Below are 7,052 nucleotides of genomic sequence, written 5' to 3'. Positions count from 1 at the left end.
AGGCCTTTTCCACCAGCCTGGAGGCCCCCTCCTTCCTCCAGATCTAGGCCACGCTGGGGCCCTGCACACAGGAGCCAGGGAGTCTCTTTCCTGGTGGGCACATGGCCTGCCCCCCATCTCGGCCTGAGATGGGGCTAACAGCGGGGAGGAGCAGTCACTGAGCAGTCAGGAGAGCACCTGCTTCCTCCAGGACTGGGCTTAGATGCTGCTCTGGTCCTTATCTGGCCTGAGGCAGGATTTGCCCATCCCTTGCAGCTGAGGGAAGTGGAGGTGAAGGTGGAGGTGGAGGCCTGCCTAGGCCCTGTGCAGGTGGCACTGAAAAGCCCAAGCCCATGGTGGCTGCAATCACAGTTGTAAGCTTAGAGCTGTGTGCTTGCTTGGACTGATGGGCTATATGGCCCCTGGTTATACACACAGGACAGAGCCCCAGGACCCTATGCAACCCCTCTTCCTCTCCCCACCCCGCAAAAAAAACCCAACAACCAGTCACTGCTATCGAGCTGATGTCAACTCATAGAGACCCTATAGGACAGAGGAGAACTGCCTCTGTGAGCTTTCCAGACTGCGACCCATTAAGGGAGTAGAAAGCCCATCTTTTTCCCGTGGTCTCCCATGGAGCGGCTGGTGGTTTCAAACGTCGGACCTTGGGTTAGCCCAAGGCGTCGGCAGCCCACTACCCCACCAGAGCTCCTAAGCAAAACCCAAAGTCCTTTCCTAAAGCCCTGGGGACCTGGTCAGAGTCCTGCTTCAGCAGAACCTTGGGTGGTAGGTGGAACCCTCTGGTGGCAGCCCCACTGGGAGCCTTGGGAAGTGTGGCTCCTGGGAAAGTGACAGAGGGGGGATGACCAAACGGGGGCAAGAAGAGCGGGGTAAGATGGGTGAGGCCTGCAGGGGCTCGGGGAGGCTGGCACTGCCCCTGAGCTGCCCAACAGAAAGAGATCAGGAGCCACAAGCCCTAGCAGCCCCACCACAAAAAGCCCCCCAAACAGGTGAGCTTGGGTGTCATAGATTTAATGGGCCCAAGGTATCTGAAATAGCATCATTTCAACACAGCACTCATCTAAACATTATTGAGATGTTTTACATTCTTTTCTCAGGGCTAAGACACTGAGTGTATGTTACATGGACCCCCATCCCCACCCCTCGCCACCCACAAAAAGCATTTAAAAAGTCATTGCAGTGGATGTAATCCTGACTCCTATTAGTGAGTCAGGACAGAGCAGGCCTGCTCCACTGGGTCTCCGAGGTTGTAAGTCTTTATGGGAGCAGACTGCCTCATCTTTCTCCCTTGGCACAGCTGGTGGGTTTGAACCACTGACCTTGTGGTTACCCAACTGGTGGTGGCGCAAGTATTCAGCTGCCAGCCACTATTAGCAGGGGGAGTGGAGAGGGTTAGGAAGAACGTGGCCAGGGGTCATTCTGGATTTTAGTCTAGGAGCAGCAGGACTGGCTCCCATTTCTGTCTTTCGAGGCTGGCTGGAATGCTTCTGAGCAGCTGCTACAGGACTGGCCCCAGGGCCGGGGAGATGCCCAGGTGAGGGTCTTGCTGGCAGGGGGCTGTGGAGAGCTACAGGCAATGCTGAGGGGCAATGGAGAGGCACTGAGTCAGACATAGGCCTTGCCCTCTGATCTCTCCCCCTTTAACCACTCATTCCTACAACCTCCCTCCTTCAAGGAAGAGAACCTCATCAAAACCCCAGACTCACTACCCTCTAGCAGATTTTGACTGACAGTAACCCTGTAGAACAAGGTAGAACTGTGGGTTTCTGAGATTATAAGAAAGCCTCATCGTCTTCCCGAGGAGTGGCTGGTGGTTTTGAATGGCTGTCCTTGTGGTTAGCATCCCATCACCTAGCCCACTACACCACCACTGGTTAGGCTGGTAGAGAATGGCACAGTGGCTGCTTAACCACCTCTAAAGGAAGCCAACCTGGCACATTTGTGAGGAACCTGGAGTGGGGATGTCTGCTACTTTCTGTTCCTCACAGAGTCGTGAGTTTTGGAGCAAGAGGGGACGAACCTTCTCGTGTCCTCTCCTATTCTACCTGTTAGAGCATCTCCTCCTTTGTCATGCTGGCTAGGCAGCCTCTGAACCCCTGCGCCCCTCTTACTGGCCGTGTGGCCTTGGGCCAGACGCTATGCTCTTGCATTCTATTTCCTCCTCTGTGCCTGGGAGCTATTGATGTCTGTCTCTTCAGGTGTCTGGGAGAAGTAGATGGACTTCCAAAGAAACAAACTCATTACCATCGAGTGGAATCTGACTCACAGGCACCTTAGAGGGTGAGATAGTTAAGGTTTATTGTGCCAACCTGGCCAATACACACGTGTGGGATTAATTGAAGGGTGGAGAGCTAAATGGCTCGGTGAACCTTGTCTTTCGAGTTCTCAAGGCTCTTGCTTTCTGATGGTCAGACCAGGTGCAGCTGCCTTAGCCAGTTCCCTGCTTCAGCTGTCAAGTCTGACTTCCTGCAAGACATCTTTGAGGAGAAGCCATGGACCTACCCCAAAGCAACCCTGGGTGCTGGAGCAGCCACGTGGAGACCCCTGCCAGCACTGAGATGCTTACACGTTCACTGCCTCCTGCAGTCGGCGTCATAATGTGTGTTTTGTGAGATGGAGGAGGACTTTGTGGATTGGTGTCGGACATAGGAGTTTCTGTGAATTTGGTTCTCTAAAGTACTCAGACTAACACAGACGGATAGCATACAACTGCCCTTGTGAGTTTCTGAGACTGTGGATCTCTATGGGGGGAGAAAGCTTCATCTTTCTCCCTTGGAGTGGCTGGTGGTAAGTAAAATTCTTGCCTTTCACACAGAAGAGAGACCTGGGTCTGAATCCCAGCCACCACTTATCTGTCAGTGCAGACATGCATGATGCAATAATATCAAACAGGTTTTATCAGAGCTTCCAGAAGGACAGACTAGGAAGAAAGGTCTGGCAATCTAATTCTGAAAATCAGCCAATGGGAGAAGAACAAAATGCTCAGCGCAGTGCCTCACACATGGGAGGTCCTCACTGCATGTGATACGCGATATTGTTGATGATGGATGGAACGGAGGCCCAGGAATCTGTCCAAGGTCACAAGGCAAAGCTGAGGCAGATCAGGAAGCAGGATTCAAATTGCCCTGACTGCAGAATTGGATACTGACCATTCCTGATCCTGAACTGCAGCCTGCTACTTCTCCGGCAGACCCATAATCGTGAGTGTGTCTGAGTTCTGTGTGGACGTGGTAACAGTGCACTAACCCCAATGAGGAGCAGAGAGCACCTGGAAGGTAGAGAGGTAGAGAGTTGTCTGACCTCCACCTCAGGGGAATCAGCCTGGGGCTGATGTTCATATCTTCCCTCTCCTCAGGGAGCCCTGGTGGCATAGTGGCTATGCACTGGGCTGTAAGCCACCATGTTAGCAGTTCAAAACCACCAGCAGCTCTTCAGGAGGAAGACAGAATTCCCTACTCCCATAAAGAGTTCTAGTCTTGGAGATAGGGCCGGTTCTTACCCTGTGCTATAGGGTCGCTGTGAGCCAGCTTTGGCTCGGTGGCAGTGAGTTTGGTTTGGGTTTCTCCCGAAGTTACGTGGACTCTGTAACGTTCAAGGAAGGAGCCCTGGTGGTGTAGTGGGTCTGCGCTGGGCTACGATCCTCATGGTCGGAAGTTCAAAACCACCAGCAGCTCCTTGGGAAAGACTGGGCTTTCTACTCCCATAAACAGTTACTCTTGGAAACTCACAGGGGGTGCCCTATAAGCCAGCTTTGACTCAATGACAGGGAGTTTGATTTTTTGACCTGTAACTTCAATTTCCATGTCCATCTTGTATGCCCTGATACTACATAATTTTAAGGGGAGGTGGGTGGGAACAGTGCTGACCAGAGACCCCACCATGAAGCACCTCGGAGCCCAGCCCCAAGGCTGTCTCTCGGGACTACAGCGTCCAAGGCTGCGTGGGCAGGAATAGATGTTCAGTGAGCAGCCTCCTTCTTGCCCTGCCTGCAAGGTGCTCAGAGTCCTACTGGTAAGAAGGAGACATGGCAGCTCCTATCCGTCAGGCCAGGGGACGGCTCTAAAAACAAGAGCCCCTGACTCACCTTCTCTAGCATGTCTTTGGGTGACCCACTCCCCTCAAAAGAGTCTTCTATATATTAGCTTTTAGAACATAATTTGTCACTGTAATCACATGATGAGAATCTGGTTCACAGGACTTCACACGCCAGTAACATTTCCAGAGAAACTGGGAACCTGGGCAGGACTTGCCAAGCAAGCCCTTAAACACCAACAGCAAAGTGCCTTCTGGAATCTCAAAATAAAGGGTAGTCCTTGTGAGCAAGTGGGAGAGACGGCTGTACGGCTGTACGGCCAACGGCCTCCAGAACCACCTCCTTTGTCCTCAAACCAGGAGAGCAGATGGTACCTGGTGTTTGGGTCAAAGGTTCCATTGAAAGGCAGGACGTGCAGAACTGTGGTGGTGGCAGCCGCTGTGGTTAGGGGCCATCCAGTGGCCTCCAACTCCCAGCGAGCCCGTCACAACAGGACGGAGCACTGCCCGCCCCTGCCCCCTGCCCCCTGCTCACGATTGCTGCTACCTTTGAGCCCATTGTTGCAGCCACGGTGCCAATCCATCTTGAAGGAGCCCTTCCTCTTTTTCACTGCCCCTCCCCTTTACCAGGCACCATGTCCTCTGCTGGGGACCCATCTCTCCTGACAACTTGTCCAAAGGACGTGAGACACCGTCTCGCCGCCCTGGTTTCTAAGGAGCGTCTGGCTGGACTTCCAGTGTTCTTCAGCAGTCCCATAGCTCAAACGCATCGATTCTCTCCAGGGTCTGTCTGTCACCACGTGTTGGTGGTTGTGTGGTCCTTTGTCAGTTTGGGGATCCATAGTGAAGAGGTGGAGGCTGGCCTGTCAATCATTGTATGGCCAATGAAGCCTCTGTGTGGGCGTGGTCTTCTGAGGATTCTGGGAACTCCTATGTTTCCTCCTGGGAGGTGGGAGGCACTCCTCTCTCTCAGCTCACTCTGACAAGACACCTGGCACCGTGCTGATAGACCCCCGTGTCCTGAGAACTGGAGGAGCCATGTGGAAGCCCCTGCCAGTGCTGAGATGCTTACAATGTCACTGGATCCACAAGACTCCCCACCCACTGATCTGTGATCGTCCTGCCTTTGGCATCATTGCATGTGTTTCGTGAGTCTCAAGAGGACCTTATAGACTGGTATCAGACATATGGACTAATATCAGACTTAAGGACTTACTGGGCTGAGATGTTTCCTCACTATTCAATGGCTCTTGTAGATAGAGCTCTTTCTTACACACATATGGATGTTTTTGAATTTCTTACACATATATGGATGTCTTTGAAGTGATTGAAAATACCATGGCTGGGGTCAGGCGCAGCTTCATCCTCAGAGTAACGACCTTGGTTTGAGACACTTTCAAGTGGGCTTGTGCAGCAGATGTACCTGATGCAATGTGTCATGTCATTTGATCTCGACTGCTGCTTCCGGGAGCACTGATTGTGGATCCAAGCAAGATGAAACCCCGGATCCCGTCAACTTTTCCCCGTGTATCAGAGTATCAACTCTCACGGACTCTAGACTTTCTGAAACTACTACCCTAAGATAAGCTTGAAGCTTTAAACCAAAGCTACCCCCAAGAGTCATCTTAAAAAACAGACAGCAGTTTAGCTTCACAAGGGAAGATGATCTGTCCCTAGGGGATCCAAGGGCCACAGCCCTTTGAGGCTGGGAGGTGAGGGGCCTTTTGAAGGGTGAGGCAAGGAGGTGAGGGGCAGTCAGTGTGTAGTATTGAGGGACAGCCCAGCAAGGGGTGTGAGAACGGAGCTCCAACCTGCAGGGTGCCATCGGCCTCACTTGCTTGTACTTGCAGAAAGCGTTGGCTTGGAGTTACGCTTTGTTGTGTCTGTTCATAACAACAACAAACATTTAGAGGGAGAGAGAAAAAAAATCTTTCAAGTAAAATAGTTTTTGCAGGGGAAATGAAGGCAGTCTCTCGCTCCCTCCTGGCCAGCTAATCTCTCATCATGATAGACCCTGTCTTTGGATGTCCAGGGGAAGAAACTAACAGACCCCTTCCCTTCCCTGACCCCCCACCATCCGCATTCCCTCCCCTCTTTCCTTGAGCCCAGGGCAGTTCCGGAAAAGAGCTTCTCTCGCTGACCTCACACTGAGCCAGGCCCGGCCATCTTCCCACTGTGCAGTACACAGGGCCTGCCCACGGTGACTCCCACATCTAGCTGGAACTGGGAGACTGGGCAAGCATCTGGAGGAGGGGTTCTGGAGGCAGGCTGTGGCCTCTCAGGAGCATGGAGCAGGGGGAGAATTATCCCAACAGGCACACAGGGGAAAATTCCTGTCCCTGGAAGACCCCACTCCAGCTCCAAGTAAGGGCCTGAGGGGAGGATGAGGAAGGAAGAGCTCAGAGGCCGAACTGGTGGAGGAATCAGGCCGGATTCCCTCCTGCTGAGAGCCAGGCCTGGACAAGGGAAAGCCTGATAAACTGGGGCGGAGGGGCCCTGCAGCCCCTCCTGAGGCAGTCAGCTGCCCCCCCACTCCGCCCCTGCATCCCTCCAGACAGATCCAAGATGTCCCAGTTCCATCAGCCATGCCCAGGAAGGAAGTGACCCTGAGTAGCTGCTCAGAAGTGGCTCCAGGGTCACCTGCTCCCTGCAGTAGGAGAATCCCAGTCAGCAGCCCCAGAGAGATGGAGACCCAGGTGGGGCCCTGGGGTTGTGTGTGAGGAACACTGCTTGCTTTTGTTTTAGTTTGGTTTGGTTTTTAACTCAGTTACTGCCCCCTGTCTAAAAACCCCAACATACCCGCCACCCCCATGCCCCAGGATGAAAGTGCACCTGGCCCTGCCATCATGTCCTGCCCGCTGTGCACAGGGGCACACCTGCTTTTGTTCGCTGTGGCCTGGCAGACCAGGCGCAAAGGGCTGGTGTGGGAGCCTCAGAGCGGCTGGGGAGGGCGAACAGGGCAGCGAAGGACTTGCGGTTAGAACAGCTGGGGAAGCGGACCCGTGGGTAGTGACCCTCAG

This window comes from Tenrec ecaudatus, chromosome 12 (assembly GCF_050624435.1).
Source record: "Tenrec ecaudatus isolate mTenEca1 chromosome 12, mTenEca1.hap1, whole genome shotgun sequence".
Classification (NCBI taxonomy): Eukaryota; Metazoa; Chordata; class Mammalia; order Afrosoricida; family Tenrecidae; genus Tenrec; species Tenrec ecaudatus.
Note: the sequence above shows the minus strand (reverse complement) of the source record.